We start from the raw sequence: 21,452 nt of genomic DNA on the forward strand, positions 1-21,452 counted from the left end.
AGTACGACCCACTAAGACCTTTCTTTTCCTACCAGAGCGCACACACCATACCAGAGATGGCGTCCTGCAACACTGTGCAGTACTACGACTTGCCATAATCTTTACAAGTTTCTTTTCACGTACTCACGGTATCATTTTAAAAATAAAAATGAGAAAAGCCAAGTTATAAAATAGTTTATATAGCACGGATCCGTTCTGTAAAAACATGTGCCTAGCAAAAATATCGAAAGTTGTTCACCAAATATTAATAGTTATAGGATCATAAGTGATTTTTATCTTTCTTTACTTTTAAGTATCTTTTCAATTTACAATGAATATACACTACGCTTTACATGAAAAACAATTACTTAAAATTAATCATTGCTCACAGAAAACTTCAAGTTCTTGAAAACAGGAATATTGTGAAATCTAAAACATTTAGAAAAGCATAGATGAATTTTTTTCTCTTTTATGTATTAACAGTCTAACTCTTTAACAAGCCTGGTTTTCCATTTCTAACTTCTTGAAATTATGAAAAACCAGGGGAAGTAGTGCCAGCAGTGGTTTTACTATTATTTCATTCAAAAAAAAAAAATCTCTTCTCACACACACGCAGCACACACACACACACCAGATTATAGCAGATCGACGCCCAAAGAACTCACTTTCTCTTGGTTGCATAATTTGACACTCCCAGGATTTATCTGTAAATTTATACGTTCAAGTATTCCTTGAGGTAAATGAAGCCTAAGTTAATCACTTGTATTTGAAGCAAGTTTCTTCGACTTGAATTAAACCCTTTCAGCTGTTATGTGAAAAGCCTGTAAAAATGATCTGCGGACTGAAAAAGAAGCTTTAGGAGAAATTATTTACAATGACCTGACAGGGAACATGCAGAGACATAATGAAACAACATTTCTGTCTCAAAGGGCAGAGAGTATATTGGTAACAATTCGAGTTACTTATTACAACTACTACATCCGAGAAGGCAGACAATGAGTCCAGGAGGGAAGAGATACCAAAGTCCTGTATGAAATGCCTGCTGTCCTCGAGGAGTTTGTAAAATGTTTGGGATTTCCTTGTTAAGCAACAGATTTCCATTGCATTTAGACTGAATGAAATAACTGCAGTTGCTGGGAGTATATTATTTCAGGCACCTGCAGAGTACGTATTTTCAAGGGGAGTAGAACAATATCGTAACAGTCTGAACATGTTTAAGAAAAATAAACACTAAGGAAAAGCTGTTTGGTGTTGAATGGTAGTTCAGCACAAAAAAAGAGGTGGGGGTGGGGAACCCTGGTCTCAGACCACTCATGGCAAGCAGATTTCCAGTCTTTGCAGACACTGAAATGAGACTGTCTTCATGTGGGAACTTAGGCCTCGCACTCTAAACTTACACACTGTGCTGTCCAGGCATGGCCGCTGCATGCTGAGAAGCTCCAGAGGAACAGGGGAGGTGATGCTGGTCTACCTCCCTTGTCCTGGTCCATGGGAGTCCTTTTTACTGCCAGGCCCCCCATTGGTGTCACGTACTACTAACCCTTCTACATGTCCATTAATGTCTGAATTCTTGGCTGTCTTTGGAAAGACAACCCAGCATATGTGCTCGAAATGTGTCAGAATTGTAATATTTGCTCTAGAGTTCTCATAAAAAAAATAACCATCATGAAGTAGGCCTTCTGAGCACAGAGTTTGGATGATGGTAATGCAATGACCTGTTTATTTTACCTTCTTCGCTCTGAGCTAAGCTGCCAAGTTTGAAGGCCAAAGAAGGTACCCATGCTTCAAAATTCTTTATCACCTTGAGGGTTCTTTCCTCTTCTTTTCACTTTCCCTTAATTGTACTCTGTGTTTGAGCCAGAAAATATCCAGACTCTGTTGGAATTATAGTTGAAATTCTAAATTTGCCAGTTTGGGCAGTTGGAGCATGTCAGGTAGCTAGTTTTCAAAGATGGCACCCAATGAATCACCCCCTTCCCTGATAGTTATGTGGTTCCCTGACACTGAATCAACGGTGACCCTATGCCTTGCTTCCACTTATGAATGGAGGCTGAAAGTGACACGATGTCTGGTCTCCACCTTGAAAAGGTGTGACTGCTTCTAATTTTACACTCTTAGAAGTCAGCCATCATGTAAGAAGTCTGGAATCTTCATGGGAGGAGAGGCCGTGGTGAATACCCCTGGGGGACGAGAGGCCACGTGGAGAGAGAAGCTGTGTGAACAAAGTCACCAGGTGTGTGAGTAAAGAAACCATCGTGGACCTTCCAGCAGACCTAGTCATGCCCCAGAGGACCCCAGCCCCAGATGCTGTCTGACGGCAACCGTGTGTGGAGACTCCAAGCGAGACCAGCCTGCCTGGCTGAGCCCAGTCAGCATGAAGAACTGTGAGAGATCATAATAAATTGTTTTTAGCCACTAAGTTTTGGTGTAGATAACCAATACAGCATATTGGTTATCAATGGATAACAAAAACAGCATATATTGAATATCAAGGGTAAGGTTTCTCCAGGCTGCTTTTTGTTTGTTAACCATCATTGGGAAACATATAGGGATGGTACCTTGCAATTTAATAGAGTCTCAAACCCTCAGGAGCAAATTGACCTCCCTGTTAATAAGGACATTATCTTCCCTATAATGTATGCTGGTTGCTACAAAGTAAATTCCCTTGTCGCAGCATGCATCAGTATCATACCATGAGATGAATGATGAGGAGACAATCTCCTTACCAAATACCCTTAAGGAATTCAGGCATTTCATCGATTGAGTAGATGGAGGTATAAAAATCCACACAGAGGTTCTGCGCCTGACATGACTTCGTTTATACCAGTTATGTAAGATACTTTCTGAATATCTGGGGGGGAATTTGAACTTCAGGAGCAGCATGCCCCGTGGATAAACTGAACTCCAGGATAGCAGTGTTCAAAATAATTGGTGTATTAACTTCAAAACACACCCATAACCTTGGTTCCTTGGTGTGCACACCTCACTATGCAAACTACTGATACAAAGAGCTGTAAATCTCCAAAGCCAGTTTTAACTCGTAGTTTCCTGCTTGTAATACAAACAGTGCTCTGTGGGAACTGTGGTGCAGTGCGTAGAGAGAAGAATCCAGAAGCTTAAAAGAGTGGTTTGAATTATGTGTTGACACCTATATAAATATGTACACACAGGAAAAAAAGACTAAACATATTATCAAAACACCATAATTCCAATTAGTGATGATTTTATTTTTCTCATTTTGCCTGTCTGCATTTTCCTAAATAAACACAGATGGCTTTTATAATAAGCAAAAAATGTGGGGGTGTGGTGTGTGGGTGTATGGGAGGAACACTGGCTTTTGCACAAGTTCCAGGGTCAACTTCATTTTAAAATTGAATTTTACTCACCAGCTTTGCACATGTTTCCATTCTGTCTACTAGAGTGGGTCCTGGAGAATTTGACCACATCTTTAAGTGTGGTTCTGGTAAGGGTCTAAAATCCTTTGCCCTTTCAATCTACTCCTATATTTGCAAAGTTTCACTCAGCAGAATAGGAGTCCCCAGGCCAAGGTGGAAGTTTATGAGTACATTGAGTAGAGATGAAGAACAGCTGTGGAGTGATGTACAGAGTTGCCCATACATAACATCGCTGTAGGGGGAAAATAAACAGAGTGCAGAAAAACTCTTACACCTAGAGCTATGTCTGCAAGGCCAGTTACCAAATATTAATAAGGGGCATCAAATATCAGATAATTTTCACTTTCCTCTTTGTACTTCATTGTTCACATTTTTACAGCAAGCATTTTTAGAATTGGGGGGAAATCAGTTAAATTCTATTCATTTTGGACAAACAAAAAGCAAGATGTGCTGATGGAAGAACAGAGCCTCACAGGCAGTCTTTAACACTCTCAGAGGCTGGAATGTGAAAAAGGGAAGTAAGATTTGCCAAGGTATTCGTTTTCCGGCGTTTGCCATACCACGGACTCTCACTTTGGCTTTTGAGTAATAGTAGAATTAAAATGACCCATAGAGGTGGTCTTGCTCAAAGATGGCAGGTAGGTTTCCCTTCGACTGCCAGCTCCAGTTGATTGGTGGTGACTGCCTACGATACTTTCCTGAGAGGAATTCAGAAGCAGTTTCCTAATCTGGTAGAAAATTTTCGGTGATTAACAGTGGCTGCCGTGGGCGTAGAATGACAGGAGTTGGTGGCACATATCAGGTGTTTCCCCTCCCTGATCTGGTCCGACTCGCTAACACTTGAGGAAGCTGAGCAGTGAAGTGATTACCAAGGATCACAGAGCTATATTGGCAGAGTCAGGAGTAGAACAGTATTTCCTGACTCCCGATACGATGTTCTTCCCATACAACAAACTGGCTTGGACTTTGGAAGGCAAATCTATTACTGGGCCAGAACTCAAGGGCCAGGTATAAATTTTGTTTACATGTCAGCACCTTATTTTTGGTGATTAATAATCCAATTTATTAATGCTAACTATTTCATGTACTTTATAAAAATTTCCCACAAATCATGGAAATGTGAGTAGGCCCAGTATTATTAATCAGAAGGCTACAAAACAATTGAGTTGCTCAAAGCTCAAGAAAATCATTACCTGAAGCTGGCCGGTTCTAAAACTCGAGCTCAGTCCTTTCCAGGCGAGGCCTCTGTAGGCTCCCTTGTCTGTGCAATGGTTACTGAGAGGGCTCAGAGCAGAGCTCCCTAACGATTACATTTTTCCACATTCTGTTTAATTAACTCCCCGTGGACAGAATGATAAAGTATTTTTCACTAGGCAGAAAACTTGCAAACAAACATAAGAACAAGATTCTACATTTAAGAACCTCAAAATAAGGAGCAGAGAGAAACTAAATGGGCTGTTTGTACCTACAGCCTCTCCACCTAGTGGCAGGGTTTTTATCTTTCTATGTTAATGAAGAGGTCTTAAGAACGAGGTATGAAATGTACTGACAAGACTATAAGTTATTGTAACCCTTGCACTTCTTCCAATAACTAAAATCCTCTGGCTATATGCTTCTAAAAGGCCTAAGATACAAGTAACTTTAATGCTGGTTTAGAGCTGTCTCTTCTTGTAAGTTTTAGTCACCTGTTCATCCTATTTTCTTTCTCCTGATGGAAGATAAAGTATTTCAGCCTCTGGGGTTCATAAACTGTCAAAAGTTTGTGATGGTAAATGTATGAATTCACCTGCCTTTTAAAAATTGAGTTTTGACTTATGTACCGTGCACTTTATATGGATTATTTCATTTAGTCTTCTCAGAAAACCAATGACATAAGTATATTATTACCCCTTTAGACATGAGGAAACTGAAGCTTGGAGAGGCTAGCTAATTTTATGTGCGGCCAGGCAATGAGTAAGTAGCTAAGCAGGTCACTCTGGCTTTGAAGTTCTTAAGCAGGAAGATCTGCTACCTCCCATGGAAATTAAAAAAAAAAAAAAAAAAAAAAGGTAAGGATTAATTAGGGGATTTGGGTAGAAATGTTTTACCGAAAATTATCCAGGCAATTTATTCATTTAAAAAACAACAGTTGATGAGGGGTCCATGCTGTGGAAAGACCAGGATGGATTCTACTCTGGAGGTCCTTATGGTCCAGTAATAACTCATCACAATAGCCCATATCCAAGGAGTGGTGAATACCACCAAGGAAGCAAGGTGGCATTGCTTCTCTTGATCTGCCCAATCTAATGGCAGAGGGCCAGAGCTGTCTCTTCATTTTATGAAAACTTGACACAACGTTTTTTTCAAATAGCCTTATTGAGGTATAATTGACATACCTTGATAATGGCACATGGTTGTAATTTGCCTTTAAATTTCATTTCCACAATGACTAAAGATGACTATCTTTTCATGGCACAATGGAGAGGGGGTACAGTAAGAAAATATTGCTAACTATTGATTTAAATGGCACATGTTTAAAGAATAAAACTTGATAAGTTTTGATATCTATGTGTGAAGCCATCAAGGCAGTCGAGGTAATGAACACATCCATCACTCCCAAAAGCTTGCTTGTGCTCATTTTAATCCTGCTTCTCCCTATCCCCCATTCCATCCCCAGGCAACCACTGGTCTACTTTCTGTAACTATGAATTAATATGCACGTTCTAGGATATTAGAAACGGAGTCCCATGTTATATACTCTGTTAAAATCTGGCTTCTTTCACTCTGCATAATTGAGATTCATATATTTGTTGGATGGATCAATAGTTAATTCCTTTTTATTGATGAGTATTATGCATTGTGTGGATATACCACAACTTCTTTATCCATTCACATATTGATAGACATTGTATTGTTTCCAGTTTTTAGCTGTTACAAATAAAGCTTCTGAACATTCATGTATAAGCCTTGTATAGATATGCATTTCATTTCTTTTGGATAAGAAACAGCATAGGAGCAGAAGAGCTGGGACATATGATAGGAGTATGTTTAACTTTATAAGAATCGTGCCCTGGCTCATGTGTGGTTCAGTGGATTGAGCACCGGCCTGTGAAACAAAGGGTCACCTGTTCAATTCCCAGTCAGGGCACATGCCTGGGTTGCGGGCCAGGTCCCCAGTAGGGGGCATGTGAGAGGCAACCACACATTGATGTTTCCCTCTTTCTCCCACCTTTCCCCTCTGTCTAAAAATAAATAAATAAAATCTTAAAAACAAAAAAGAATCAGCTAGATCTTTCCTAGCGGTTATACCATTTACACTGCCACCAGCAATCTGTCAGAGCTCCAGTTCCTCCACATCTTTGCCAAGATGACTTGGTATATCATTCTAAAAAATATATGTATGTATATACATATACATATAGATGCACATACACACACCACAGTGGTTTTAATTTGCATTTAATTTTCATTTCCCTGACGACTAAACATGACTATCTTTTCAAGGCACAGCAAAGAGGGGGTACAGTGAGAAAATATCATTAACTATTGATCTAAAAGACATAAAAATTCCAGAAAATATAAATATGCACCTTAATGCATATTTGAGGTCTGAACAAAAGAAACAAAGATTTTACTTTCTACTGATGCCTCAGAATTTCTTCTGTACATCATGCTTTAATGGGCCCACTCATGTTTCCTGAACTGCATTGAGAAGCAACAACTATTACCTGTTTTTTTCCTCCTTGATTCCTCTTCCTTTGAAGCTCTAGTTATTACTATAAACAATTTTAATCAACCTGGATAAAATTACCTATTAACTACCCTGACAAGGTCACTGCCATTTTATTTTTTTAAGGTTATAAACACTGAATAGATAGATATTTTGTGATAAGAGTGATTTATAAGACAGAGAAATTTTTTATTGTACACTATAGACTTCTCCATTATGGAGACATTTCCTGCTAAAGTTTGCCTAACCTAGTCTCTTGAGGAAGTAAATAGTGTACTATCAGCAGCAAGAAATACATCCTTTCGATTTCAACTGTCCACTGCAGGAAAAAGGTCATATAATACCAACACTTATTCTGCTTATAATCAATTCAATTTAATAAAAAATGATTGTGTGTGCTGTGTGTAGTGCCCTGTGTGAGACCTGAGTTTATTGAGCACCCACTCTGTATGAGGCTTTACTTCCAAACACGTTATATATGTACTCATCATCGCAACCACCACTTTACAGGTGATAAAGCTGAGTTCAGCTGATCCAGTACCTTGGCCAAGGTCACACAGTTCCGTGATTCAGTACATTGCCTAAGATTTCAAGGCAGAGTTCACATGAAATCATCAGCTTAACTCATTCCAAAACTTTTGCTCTATTCTCTGTGGCAAGCTAGGTCCCAAGATACCATTCAATGCTTTGTGAATAATTAAATAATATAGGGACTATAATCTATACTTTAATTTTTGCTATGGGCCTTATTTAAGTGAATGACAATCTTTGAGGAGTGGAGCAACATAAACTGTGCCATAATTTTCATGTCAAAATTCAATTTAATATACTTGCTTTTCATTTTTGACCGTTGCTTACCAACCCTCTACTGTTGATCCAAATATATAAATACTTACAAAGAAATTATAATGGCTCCTAGAAACCTGTATCTGATTGCTAGTAGCTCGTGGGTAAATGTGAAGACTATCACTCTAAGGAACATGATTCGGATTTTATAATATGATTGCATGGTCCATGGTCTTCAAAGCTAATTGCCAATCAGTGCCAGATTTTATCATGGGACTTTAACCAAATTATCTCCTTTATTACATACAGATCACTTGTGTGATTGAAATAGTCCACACCCTGCTCTGGGTGAGCTGTGTGCTGATAATTCACCATACAGTGAGTGTCTAGGAACGCTTAAGTACAAGAGTATGTGTGTTAGGAGGAGATTTGCACCAACATGTCTAAAAGGAAAAAAAAATCAGGTAGCTCTTTAAAAAACATAATAATACAATATAAAAATATTACAGTATCTTTATGATATGGTAGCCTTGATATGGATATTCAAAAACTGTAGAGCAAAAGAGCTCAAATGAACAAAGATAAGGCTATTGAAAAGTTTGAAGATTAAAAGGTAAAGGAATATCATGGGGAAAAAATCCAGTAACTTCATTTATACACTGATCATTTTAATGCAGAGTATTCTAATAACAGAAACTAACAACTATCTAGTATCATTCCATGTTCTTCATGAGCTAGCACTAAGGTACTCCGAAATACATTGCACTTACAGATACAGGGTGCTTTTCTTCAAGAAATTCTTTGTGAAGCAGAAGAGGATTTAATAGTCAAATGACGATCATGTACTCTTATAGTATTAATACAAATGACGAGTTCTCTAGCCCACATTTTGGCAAATCCTGCTGGTACTATTGTAGAGAGAATGTAAGCACTAGAAACAGGTAGATCTGTGTGATTCTGGGAAAGGTGATTAATCTCGCTGACATCGATCTCCCCATCTGTGAAATGGAGGTTCTTGTGAAGCTGACATAATGTATAGAAAGTCACTCGTGAAGATGAAGAACAGTTAGATGGCTTCAAATATTAATTCAAAACCAAAAAATTACTATGTGGAAAACACTGAAGTAAAAATAGACCACTGCCAATCCATAAATATAAACTACTTCGTTCTTTTCATAAATGCTTGATAGTTGGCATAATGAAAACTAGTACTAGTCCGAACTTGACAGACCTAGAGAGTCTTAAAGTGAATGAGTGAATGAATGAATGGGTTGGCTTAGACTTAAGCTTCTTAAGGGCCGGGGACTGTGTTATTCATTTTATCCCATTGCTTTTTATTTTACACAATATGTGGAGACACTCAATAAATATTTGTCAAATGAATGAATAATTGCTTCAGTAGACTTGTTGATTTCTAACACTCTTTCCAAAATTAACACTGCTTTTAAAAGATGACAGGAAAGAGACTGCATTGTATAAACACTTTCGTTGTATTGTATTAGGGCACATATTAAAAATATCAGCTGCTAGTTTGGCTAGAGACATTCGTATTTATGTTGAAATAAGGGGGCAGTATAATATGATTTTATATATGGTTTTGTTAATAGATTTATAACAATTATTTTCTAATCAAGGAATTATTGAGTCAAGGGAACATGATCTTCAGGGGGTCTTTGTAATGTGAGGTTTGTTTTATTGCACTAGTAGAATGTCAGACTTCTGTTAGAAAATAATTTTATTAATTTAAAATAATGGCAGTGGAAAATAAGGAATAATTCTTAGTGTTCTTTGTAACTTTTTATGTTTGTAACTTAGGAGCCCCTGCTGACTGAATTCTGTGGTACTACTGCCAAGAATTTGCAGACTGCAAAACATTTCATTTGCTGAAATTTTAATGTCTTAATTTCAAATCCACGTGCTACTTAGCACATTAGAGCTGATGACCTCTGCCATTCACTTTTATGTTGTGACTTCATTCAGAACTATTTTCCAATTCCACTTTGACTTATGCCCAGACTTACACAGGATTGCGTGTGCTGTGTGAGCCCATTGGCTCACTGTGAGCCTGCAGAAGGGGGTCGATATTTATTTCAGCTGCTTATCTTTGGGGTAGGCCAGTGGTTTTCAACCGGTGTGCCACAGCACAGAATTTTTGAAACATGAAATACATGACTATTTAGTCAGGGGCACTGACCTCTTTTCTTTTAGATTGTCAAATTAAAAAATGACAACAGCCAACACAACAATAGCTGTCTGGTGTGAATGAATCAAAATTATACCTATTTTTTGTCAGATCAGCAACAAATATATATTTTTGGTGTGCCACATGTACACCAATTAGTACATGTGTGCCATGAGATGAAAAAGTTTGAAATTTTCTGTTCCAGGCAAATTTGGTATTGCCACAACATAAATTCAGGAACTCAGAAAATAGTGCATTCCTTGTCTAATACATAATTTTTTAGTCTCCTATTGTTTATAAAGTCAGCAGGAAAGCAGACACCCAGATACAAGGACTAATGATCATGGACTTTATATCTGAAGATAGAATCAGTAACCAATCATATGTAGCTAAGAGCAGCTTGGTGTATCAGCACGAATGGGAATTTTTTCTTCTTTTCATGCAATTATTCCTTTTCATTTTATCAAAAAAACCCCATACTTCACCCTATAATTGAGACTCTTTGTGGTTCCACCTAAATCTATGTACCCCAAATTGCAATTCTTTGATCCCAAATAAATGCTTGGCCTTGAACTGTGTTCTTGGCTTTTTAGGTTGACAACAAGAAATACATATTTGTTCTTTGCGCATTTCTGTCACAGAGTTCCCAAACCCCTTGGAATTTCCTAAGTGGGGAAAGCAGTAAAAGTGTCTTTTGTTATGTTAATGAGGTGAGTTTTGGAAGGCACCCAAGGATTGGGGGCTGGTTGTCAGAAGAGCCAACCATGTGATTAGAAGTTGGAACTTCCAGTCCCACTCCCAACCTCCTGGGAGGGGAGAGGAATTTGAGCATTGAGTTCAATCAGCAACAGCCAATGATTTAATCAATTATGCCCATGTAATGAGGCCTTCTTAAAACCCCAAAGCAGAGGATTCAGAGGACTTCTGGTTAGTGGACTGGTGGAGACTCAGGGAGAGTGATGCGCCTGGAGAAGCCATGGACGCTCTGAGACCTCTCACCGTACCTTGCCCCATGCATGCATTTCTTCCATCTGGTTTTCCCTGAGTTATGTCCTTTTATAATAAACTGTTAATCTAGTAAGAAAATGTTTCTGAGTTCTGTGAGCCACTCTAGCAAATTAATCAAACCCAAGGAGGAAGCTGTTGGAACTTCTGATATATGGCTCCTCATTAGAAGCACAGGTGACAGCCTGGACTCGTGAATGGCATCGGAGGTGGAGGGTGGGCAGTCTCACAGGACTGAACCCTTAACCTGTGGGGTCTAACACCTTCTCAGGTGGATGTCTCATCGAGTTGGGTTGTAGGCCACCCAACTGGTGTCTGAGAATTTGTTGTAGAAAAACTCCTCTGCCCACACCTTGGAATTGGTATCAGAATGCTTTAATCATTTATGCATTTCCATTGACATTTTTTAAATTGCATTGTCAATTTTTTTTGTCTCATTTATTTCTAGTAGTATTTTGTATGGGATATTAATACTTTGTAATATGAGTTGAAAATACTTTTCCCAGTTTGCCATTTTAAAATTACAATTGACATTCAATATTATTTTATATTAGTTTCAAGCCATCTGTTTTTTAACTTACAGTTTTTTAACCTAACCTTTCTTTTGCCACCCAGAATTGAAATTTTTTTTACATAATTGAGTTTATCGATTTTCAAATGGCTTCTGGATTTTGAGTCCTCATCAAGCAGAATTCTGGTTTTTGGGATAATATTGATGTATTTTATCATGTTAAAGAAGTACTCATGTATTCATAATTTTGAGTGCTTTTTATAAGACTGTTGACACCATGAGCATTTTAATGAACACCAACCACAATAAAATTATTGTTTTGACCTATTTGTCCTCCTAACCTCCAATCTCTTGCTGAAGTCTCCCATTGGCTGGAACTAGCCGGAAGGCAGAGGAGAAGGGAGTCCCCAGGGTCAGCTTCCAGAGTGCAGAGCAGGACAGAGGAGGACAGAGGGCAGGTCTGGACGAGCAGACCTGGTATATCCAAGGCAGAAGCCAATAACAGATTGTTACAGAGCAGAAGCAGGGGTGGTTCCTTCATGATAAATTATTACAGAAAGGATTCCGCCTTTCTGTCTCTGGAGGTTCCTTCCCCCACGCCTCCACCTGCTAGGTTCGCAATGCCCGCCGCCAGAGGAAGGACGTCTCTCAATGCCAGAGACTGGTGAAAAGGAAAGGAATTGTTTATTTAAAAGTTACACAGACTTAGAGTAATGGCCTAATGTCTTCAATAAGATACTAAAGTCCTCTAGAATACCCACAGATGCACAGTCCTTCCCTCTCCCTGTGCCCAGTCCGGGGTACCGTGTCTCAGGAAAAGATGTAGAAGTCCGCGATTCAGGCTCCCGGCACCATCCGCTGTGTGGCTGCTGCAATCTCCAGTTAATCCAAAGCCGTGTGGCACCTTCTCATGGCCCACCAGCAAGAGTCCTCTCTCCCCTTTCTCTATGGCTGCAAAGTCTCTCCTGCTGCCTAAGCCGCGTGGCAAGAAGAAGCACTCCAAAACCTCGTGGTCCTCTTCCTTTCCCTCAGAATCGCGGGGTCTCTTTTCCCCACTTCAGAACCACATGGACCTCTATCTATCTACTTGCTTCAGAGCCTCGTGGTTCTCCCATTTACTTCAGAGCCACGTGATCTCTTCTTCTCTCCTAAAACCTTGTGGTCCTCCCCACTACTTTGAAGCCGTGTGGTCTCTCCTCTTTCTATGGCTGCCGGGCCTAGGTTTAAATCCCAGTGCCCATCTTCCTTTGCAGCCCCATTTCTGACTCCTCCTACAGTCAGCTACACCTGCCAGCATCCCTGTATTCTTCCAGCTTTACTGGGCTGCCATAGTAAGTCTGGGCAGGTGTGGCCCCATGGCATGGAGCCAATCATCTCCACGCTCTCACGCAGGGCCTGTAACCAGGGGGAGTTACTTCCCAGTCCCATCCTGGGTGGAATTTGGTCCCATCCCCCTGGCTCAAAGCATGGCCACAGCTACTTAACACATCCATGAAACCAGTTAAAGGTTATAGATATGTTAAATGACTGTGCCAGGGGTTAGCTGCAAAGCTCTTGCTACCCAAAACAACTCTGAATGGCCCTGTTCCATGTGTCCCATCCCCCTTGGCTCAGGCCTGTGGGGGTGAAGACATCCTACATACATTTTTCTAATATTTCCTGGACACCCTGAGTCCTGGACCCCATTACAAATCCCTTCTTGGGGCCCTCCTCTTGGCTGCACCCTGCTTCAAGATGACGGAACAGGCTTTCTCTTTATTAGTTGAAAACAAAAAGATTATTATAGATGGCAAAAGCAATTTTCTTGAAGCTAGTAGTACCACCTTTGCTTATGAAAAAAGATAAAGAGTGAAAAAAATTACCCTGGCTGGGGGACTCTGTTGGTTGGAACGTCGTCCCATACACCAAATGTTGCAGGTTGATCCCTGGTCAGGGCATAAACCTAAGTTGCAGGTTCGATTCCTGGTCAGGGTATGTATGGGAGGCAACCGATCAATGTTTCTCACATTGATGTTTCTCTCTCTCTTCCCAACTCCCTTGCCCCATCTCTCCTCTCTCTCTAAAACCAATAAACATATCACTATGTGAAGATTTTTTTTTAAGTGAAAAAAAGTGTGGGGTCTCAGTCTTAGGAATTTTTACACACAAAGCTGCTAGTACTAACCTTTTCTACATCTAATGCTAATGGACTCATGGATTGCATTTCCTGGTTAGGACTGAGCTTCCTGAATGTAGTTTACCCCTGTATCTAGTACCTGACTTAAAAAAACATTGCCACTGCTTCCTCAGATCTAAAAATAATGTTCTAGTATGATAGGTATCAAACGGGTCAGTTGTCAGCATGGGAACCAGGCACTGTATCATTGGGGAAGGATCCAGCAGAACACGCCCTTGTTACTGGCACCTGGGCCAGTCTCCAGGGGTGTCCTGTTCAGGCCTACCTCAGATGCCCCCCACCTCAGCAGGCCTGGCTCGGAGGCCAGAGATTTCACGTGACTGTACCACAGGATCCCGTCTTGGACAGGCTGGTTCCCTTCTGCCAAACATTTGGAAACTGTTTCAAACTCCTCAGCAACCCTATCCTTCTACTGCACAGGCTGTATACTTGGGAGACGTTTTACGTCATGGGGTTGCCAGACAAAATACAGGACACACAGTTAAACTTGAATTTTGGATAAGTACTGAATAATTTTTAATATAATTACTTCACAAATATTGCAAGGGCCATGCTATACCAAAAAAATTTATTCATTGTTTAAGTGAAATTCAAATTCAACTGGTCATCCTCTATTTTTCTTTGCTAAATCTGGCAGCCCTCCTTACAGGGCTCTGCCCAAAACAATCCATCACTATGCTTCCTGCCCCTCCCCCAATTTCAAAATCCCTCCACTGGAATCAGGTTTGTTAAAGTGTCAGACAACCTAGCACGAGTGTTACCTACACAGGCCACAGTTAAGCTTCATTTATCTGATCAGTAAATTGACTTGGGCACTAAGACGGACATTTCAGTGGTGGTTGAGAACAAGGGTGGATCATGAAAAATTTAAATTCTAGCAGGTGTGCGTAGGCGGAGGGGAATCTTGTATTATCTGACCGTTTTATTCCATCCTCTCCTCCCCCTTTCCTTCCCGTCCTTATTCAGCACATACTCATCCCTAGGTTCAGAGCATGAGCTAGAGGCTGGGTCTCAGCATAACGGTAAGCAGAAGGCCTGGTGGGGGAAACCACTGCCAAGCAATCGAGGTCTGGGGGCAAAATAGGCCAGGAGGAGAAATAAAACCAAGACATATTTACGAATTAGGTGCTTGACATTTAAGTAAAAAAGCCCAAAGTTAGCCAATAATGACTACTTATTGCAGGAGTCAAAACCTCTGAATGACATAACTTCTGAAAAAGGAAGTGATTAGCACGGGGCATCCTGCTGACCCTTCTCCCTGCCTGAGTACTTCTCTTTGCAACCACAGGGAACAGAGGCAAACAGCCGCAGCCCTTCCTTGAAGGCTGTGGCTGACACAGGGGCCCTGTCTCAGTGCAGTGAATAAACCAGACAACAGACTTACTTCCTGAAACTGACTCCATCTAACCAACTTTCCCAAACGCTGTGGCCAAAGAGTCTAAGAGTTCCGCCAGTCATGAGGCAGGCAAAGCTTTACATCATATGGCTTCCGCGTGGCACGCAGTTCGTGCCCGGAGACTGACCGTTCTGGGGAGCCGGCCGTGGTTAAACTGGGAGATGTAAATTTGTGTTTGCTGTCATTTCCCCACCGAGAGATTTGTCCAGCCTGTGAAGGGAAACAGAAGAGTCTGGGGCTCTCATCAAGCAGAGTGGTCAACTCACCCTGGTTTGTCCAGGACTTTCCCAGTTTTGGCACTGAAAGTCCACACCCAGGAACCCCTCTGTCCCAGGCAAACTGGGGTGACTGGTCAACCTAAAATTAAGACGCCAAGGCTGTGGCACCTGAATATCAGTTTCCTCTGCTGTGCAATGCTGGGATTGGCCAGTACAGCTTCTCATGTTGCTGCTGCTCCTAACAGTCCATGATTTATCAGCCTCATGCTCCTGAGCTTACCCATCAGCTCCCAAATAAAATTCACTTGATCCAAGTCCTGAGCTCACTTAACATGATGATAAACAAATCTTTGGTGTGCTAACAGGAAAGGTTGATAGGGTTCGCAGAAGAATTATAACAATGGCTTTGGGAGGAAGGCACGTGGCCATAGCTGAGTGGCTCTAGTGGGGAGAGTTCAGCTGGGGAGCTGGGGTATGTGGCTCTGTGCCACCCTGAGGGAAAGATATTTTGGGGCAGGGGGGTTCTGCAGCAGCCAGCCTGAGAAAGCAGGTGTGATGGGCTGGTTTCAACACGGCAGTCTTGTCTGACTCACAGCCAGTTTTTACACTATGACATGAATAAAGTCAGCAGTGAAACGAGAGACTACAGAAAAAAGGAAGTAGTCTGATAGCACTGTTTATTTATTTTTAAATGCATTTGCTCCAAGTCCTGGTCCATCATCTGAAAGTACAGATGCACAGTTAGCATTTTGGGGTAGTTGAGAGTTCAAATTGTGGAATTAGCACCTACTAACTCTGTGATATTGGGCAAGTACTAGGTGGAATCACATGAACTTACTGATACTCGACCTTTTTTGATCTGCAAAAGCAGGAATGTCACATGGTGAAGCTGGATAATTTACTCTCTCTTTTCCCTGAAATGCAGATAGGCAGCAACCTTGGGAAGACAGAGAGAAGACAATGAAGACCGGTGTCTCCCTGCTCACAGTCCCTGCTCAGTGGTGTCCATTATACCAGCACTGCCTCCTCTGCGACAACAGGCAAAGAAGCACACAGGGCCCAGAGACTCTGTCAGCTGAAGCCAGCGGGGCAGGCTGCTTCCAGGACATGGGGCACTGATAAACCAAGGTGGATCGGTCACCTTAGCTGAATATAGAATTTCCTTCTAATCCAGGGTTAGGAAAGGAGGGTAAGGTATGCACTACCGATTTCTCAGGTTGTTCTGAGAAGTGAAGATTTTGTATTTCCTCTCCGTACAGAATAATCGGTTCCACGGCATAGCAGAGGGCTTTTATGATGGAGCTTCGCTCCAACAAAATTGGGCTCCATCGTTAGCCGCGCATCTGTGTTTGCAGCAACCGCACACTATGGATGGCTGTCCTATTCGATCTCCTTATGTAGACCCACACGCACATGCATGGAGAAACACTCACAAAGCAAATCAGATAACCTCATTTTGACAGAGTGCAAAGATCGTTACGATGGATTTCTTCTCTCAGTGACGAACAGAAAGCAATAGAGAAGATATATAAAACATTGTTGCTTTGTGGTATTATCATAATAATTCAATAAAATTTATTAACGTAAGCAAATGCACTTAGCTTTTTATACCTCAAGGAATCTGGGAAATAGCTTCCTGACAAATAATGAGGAAGTGCATCTTTAAGTCTCTTAATATGTTTCTTCCTTATAACACTCCTGGGTCTTGTCTGCTCTTTCCTAGTTCATTTCCTTGGTGCAGAAGCAATCTGTTCGCAGCAGAGCTTGGAACACTACAATCCTTAGGTCAATTGATAGGTGGGGGAGTCTTCGGACTCCAAGGCCAGTACTTCGCTACTGTGCAGACAGAAGGGTGTGATGTCAGAACACTGAGAAAGAAAACAGAAGAGAAGAAAAGAGAAAAGGAAACAACCTTGAAACTGGCTTGGTTTAAATTCTCTCTCAATCTGGCCTCTTTCAAATGTGAGAAAGTTCAGCTCTCAACATGTATTAACAAAAGATGTTTACAACAGAAATGCCTGGTTGTGCCTAATAATGGCTTTGCTCTTTGAATTAATTCCTTCCTGGTGACAAAGACTGAGCTCATAAACTACTGGGTATGGCTAGGCAGGGCATTTTGTTTGGCTTGGCTCTCTTAAATGAGTAGAAAAGGCTTGGTTAGGCACCTGGTATTTTGTGGCCCGTAATTATACTACAATTGTTACTGTGCATTACCGAAACTTCATATTTTGACCAAAAGCCAACTGTACTCTTTAAAACAAATGTCTTTTGAAAGATTAGTGTGCTTTGAAATGACTTTAAAATTCAATTTGCAATTGACTGTGGAGCAGGGGTGGGGGGCGGGGCTGGGGAGAGCAATGGGGGAAATTTGGATGACTGTAATAGAACAACAATAAAAAAATAAAATTCACTTTGCAAACGGGATTGGTGCAAGTCAGATTTTTTAAAGCGATATTGTGCTTTAATGCACTACCTCTTTGCCTGTCGTTTGGTCTGAGTTCCTTCAGCTCTTACAAGCAGTACGTGATCTTCCCACTCAAGCCATCTTAACGCTCCCTCTTCGCTTCGCCGCTGTGGCTATGCTGTAATAACATGTCCCTGCGGAACAGATTTACTCTGGGGGGGAGCTGCTCATAACTGAGGTGGGGGAAGTGATAACACTTCAAACACCCAAAGAAACAAATCACCTTTTCCATCCTTAGAAGACAAGTACATCATCTATGGACAGACCTTCACAGCTGTGGGTCTTCCCCTGAGAAGACCAGGTCCCCGGTTCTTAAGTGAGAACTTGATCACCAAGATTGTAAGATGAAGCCATGGGGGTGGGGAGCCATAGAGGGTGAAGTAGGGGAGGGAAAAATCGTACCTTATATGCCCCCCGGGCAGGAGGGGCCCTCATCTACTAGCCCCCAAATGTAAAAACTCCCATCGGTGCCTCTTCCCTTCACTGCTCGTTTCAGGGAAAGGACAGACTTCACCTCACAAGGACCTGGGAAGTTAAATGGGACACACAGGTGAGGGAGAAATGGTTTTTTCTCCGTATGCCCCTTCCCCAGCTCCATGCGTGGACAGCAGGCTTTAGTCTCATCCCCTCAGGTGGGGAGTGACGTGGCAGGATACGAAGCAAAACGAGAACAAAAAACTTCTGTGAGTTGTGTTTTGTATTATGAAAGCCCTCGGAGGGCTGGAGAGGGCTTGGAGGACAGCCAAAGTGTTTGGCAGAACACGGTTTGAGGAGGGGGCCCTTCCCCGGGAGACTGGACACACTTGCCTCCACCGGAGTCAGAGGACAGATGGGTGAAAAGTGGAAGTATGGGCACGGTGGGTCCTTCCCTCTTCCCTTACCCCTCTACCTCAGGAAGGCAGCAAGTCTGGGGAGAAGGGTGGCTGTGTGGTGTGGGCCTGTAGAACCTTCCAGACCCTGAACTGGCCCTAAAGTAGCAGGGAGCTGCTGGGCCCCAAGGGACCATGTGAACAGGAAGGAGGCACAGATGTATCAGTACCAGTAAAGGAAGACTAGAAGGAACTGTAGACATCTGGCTTAGGGCCTCCTCAAGGAGCGGACGAAAAACACATGGATCTCCCAATACCTGGGCACTAACCTTGCACCCCACCTAGTCCCACCCCAAACTGAGACGCACCCTCAAAGGTGGGGACCAAAATAATAGAAGTCACTGCTGACATCTTTCAACACAGAGCCACAGCTTAAAAGATAAATTAGGTTGATTTATAGTGGAATAAAGATATATAACTTTGTATATTGAGATCTGTGCCTAATTTAGTGTGAATTTGTGGGGAAGACAGTGTGCTCCACTATAAGGGAGAGACCACTCATCCGAGAGTTGTCACTTAATAGTGTGTGACTCTGGACAAGTCACATGACTACACAGGGCCCCAGGGGCCTTGAGCTGTGAAACGTGTGTAATGACACCCGTCCCGACAACTCGTAGTGCTGTTGTAAGAACCGGGGTGCTGCATGTGGGTGTCAGAGAACACCGTGAAAGGCAAGGAGACAGACTAAATAGTATCAAATGCAAAGCATAAATAGAAGAAAAACACTTTGTAATAACTCCAGCTTGTACGCACTTGGAGGAAGGACTGGTTAGATACTCATTAACTTCACTTTCTCTTCCTGACACACAAGAGGCACCATTTCCCCGCCCCCGTGCGGTGAGGAGGGGCGGTCTGGTCCGATTCTGCCAGTGGGCTGCAGTGAAGTCAGCGCAGCGCGTGTGGCCCTAGCTGCAGGCCCCGCGGCACGTCCTTGTACTGCTGTGCTCTCTCCGCCCTCTGTGGCCACTGCTAAAGCCAAGCGTTGAAGCTGAGGGCATTTCAAGGTGAAAGGAGCCTCTGGGAGGAGTTGCTCAGGAGAGTCCCTACCTACAGTGGATTGTGAAGTAAGACATAAAGTTTGGTCATATTATGCCATTAATATTTTGGGGTTAATGTGTTATCTAGTCCATCCTGACTAGCAGAGTAGGATAACATATTATTACAACATTTTATATATATTTATATATACATAATGTATATGATATATATAGATAGATATCTTATGAGATGTCACAAGGCATGAAGAAGTAGCTCAGTCTGTATCTTTCCTTCCAAAGTATGAAGAACATAAATAAATGTTCAGTTTGTGTTGTTCTTGGGCAAAGACATCACAAGGCAAGTTAGGATGACATTCAAGTCTATGGCTTGCTCAGTGGAGCACATTTACCCATAAACATGAGAGAAATCTCTTGCCTGGAATTGACAGGCCCCAGGCCCTCTGCACTCACTACCTCACGGCAGCTGCTGAGGTTTTTGCCTTGCATGATTGTCTTAGCCGGTAGCCAGGCCCTCTCTCCTCCGCTCACACTCTCCCAGGACACTCAGCCTTCGAACAGAGAGGACCCAGGAGATGCTCTTGGATCTAGGCAATGAGGAAACCCACACTGTAGCGAGCACTGCTATTACAGAACCTCTCAAAGCAGTACGTTTTGCAGGTTTGCTTATTGCTACTTCCATTCCCCAGACAGATCAACATGCACACGCGTGCAGCTTACCTTCTGTCCAAGCCACCAGAGCAGCTGGTGCTAGTGACTATACTCAGAGACCAACATGTCCCTGCAGTCCCAGAGGCTGTCCAACTGCAGACAGCAGGACAGCGAGGCTTTCCCCAGAAACCACACTGTCTTTGTCTGGGGCTGGCGCGAAAGCCCTGTTATCTTCAACGTCCTGGGCTTCAGATTTCCCCCGTGGCATGCCCGCTCACCGCCCGCTCTGTGCGCAAGGCCTCATTCTAATGCCTTTGGACCTGAGGGAAGGATCCCTAGGGAGGGCTGATCATTCTTTTCTTAAGAACTACCTCCTTTGGACCAGTTAGCCGGCCTTGGCCTTGATCCATGGTGGAGAATCCTGCCCAGTGGGCACACGGACTTGAGCTGCTGGTCACACAGGGCAAAGGAAGAACCACGAATTCAATGGGAAATCTGCCAGCAACATTGAGTAAAATCTTAAAGCTTCCATCCTACTGAAGACTGGTAGGTGCATCTGTACTTTGAATAAATGGTACTGACCTTCAGAAAAAGATTATTATTATTATTATTATTATTATTATTCTGAGAATGGGTAGCTTGGAGAATAAAGATACTTTAACTCTTTCTAAGTATTGCTTTCTAAAATAAATATTTTTAAAATAACATTACCACTCTGTGTTTATTGTAGTAAACTTGCCAAATACAGAGGTATATAAAATGTTTTAATGAATTTACCAGCTGCTGCCTTGTGACAGATACAGTTAGCCATGTGCGTGTCTGTCTGTCCTCTGCATCCTGTATTTCTTGAGGAAAGAAATCACAGCATCCATTCATCTTTGTGTATCCCATAACACCCAGACACAGAGCCCTTAACACACTGGAGCACAATAAATGTTTGTGAAATGAACGTCATTCGACCAACTTAGGAAAGTCGCGTTTTCACCTGTCTTTGTGGACCAGAGCCTCCAAGGTTGAAAACAAAATGAGAAAAGATGCCTGCAATAAAGATCACCTACACCTGGTTGAGTGGTGCCTGACTATGGGCTGTGACGTCACCTCTGATCTTACCAGTGG

The 21,452-nt window shown here is 42.1% G+C and overlaps 1 protein-coding gene across 1 annotated transcript in view; it reads right to left on the reverse strand.

Annotated features, from left to right (window-relative positions):
- The window catches only part of NFE2L2 (NFE2 like bZIP transcription factor 2), a 59,259-nt gene that overhangs the window by 32,982 nt on the left and 4,825 nt on the right, over window positions 1-21,452 (reverse strand). The window lies entirely within an intron of this gene.

The sequence above is a fragment of the Desmodus rotundus genome, chromosome 2 (genome assembly GCF_022682495.2).
Source record: "Desmodus rotundus isolate HL8 chromosome 2, HLdesRot8A.1, whole genome shotgun sequence".
Lineage (NCBI taxonomy): Eukaryota > Metazoa > Chordata > Mammalia > Chiroptera > Phyllostomidae > Desmodus > Desmodus rotundus.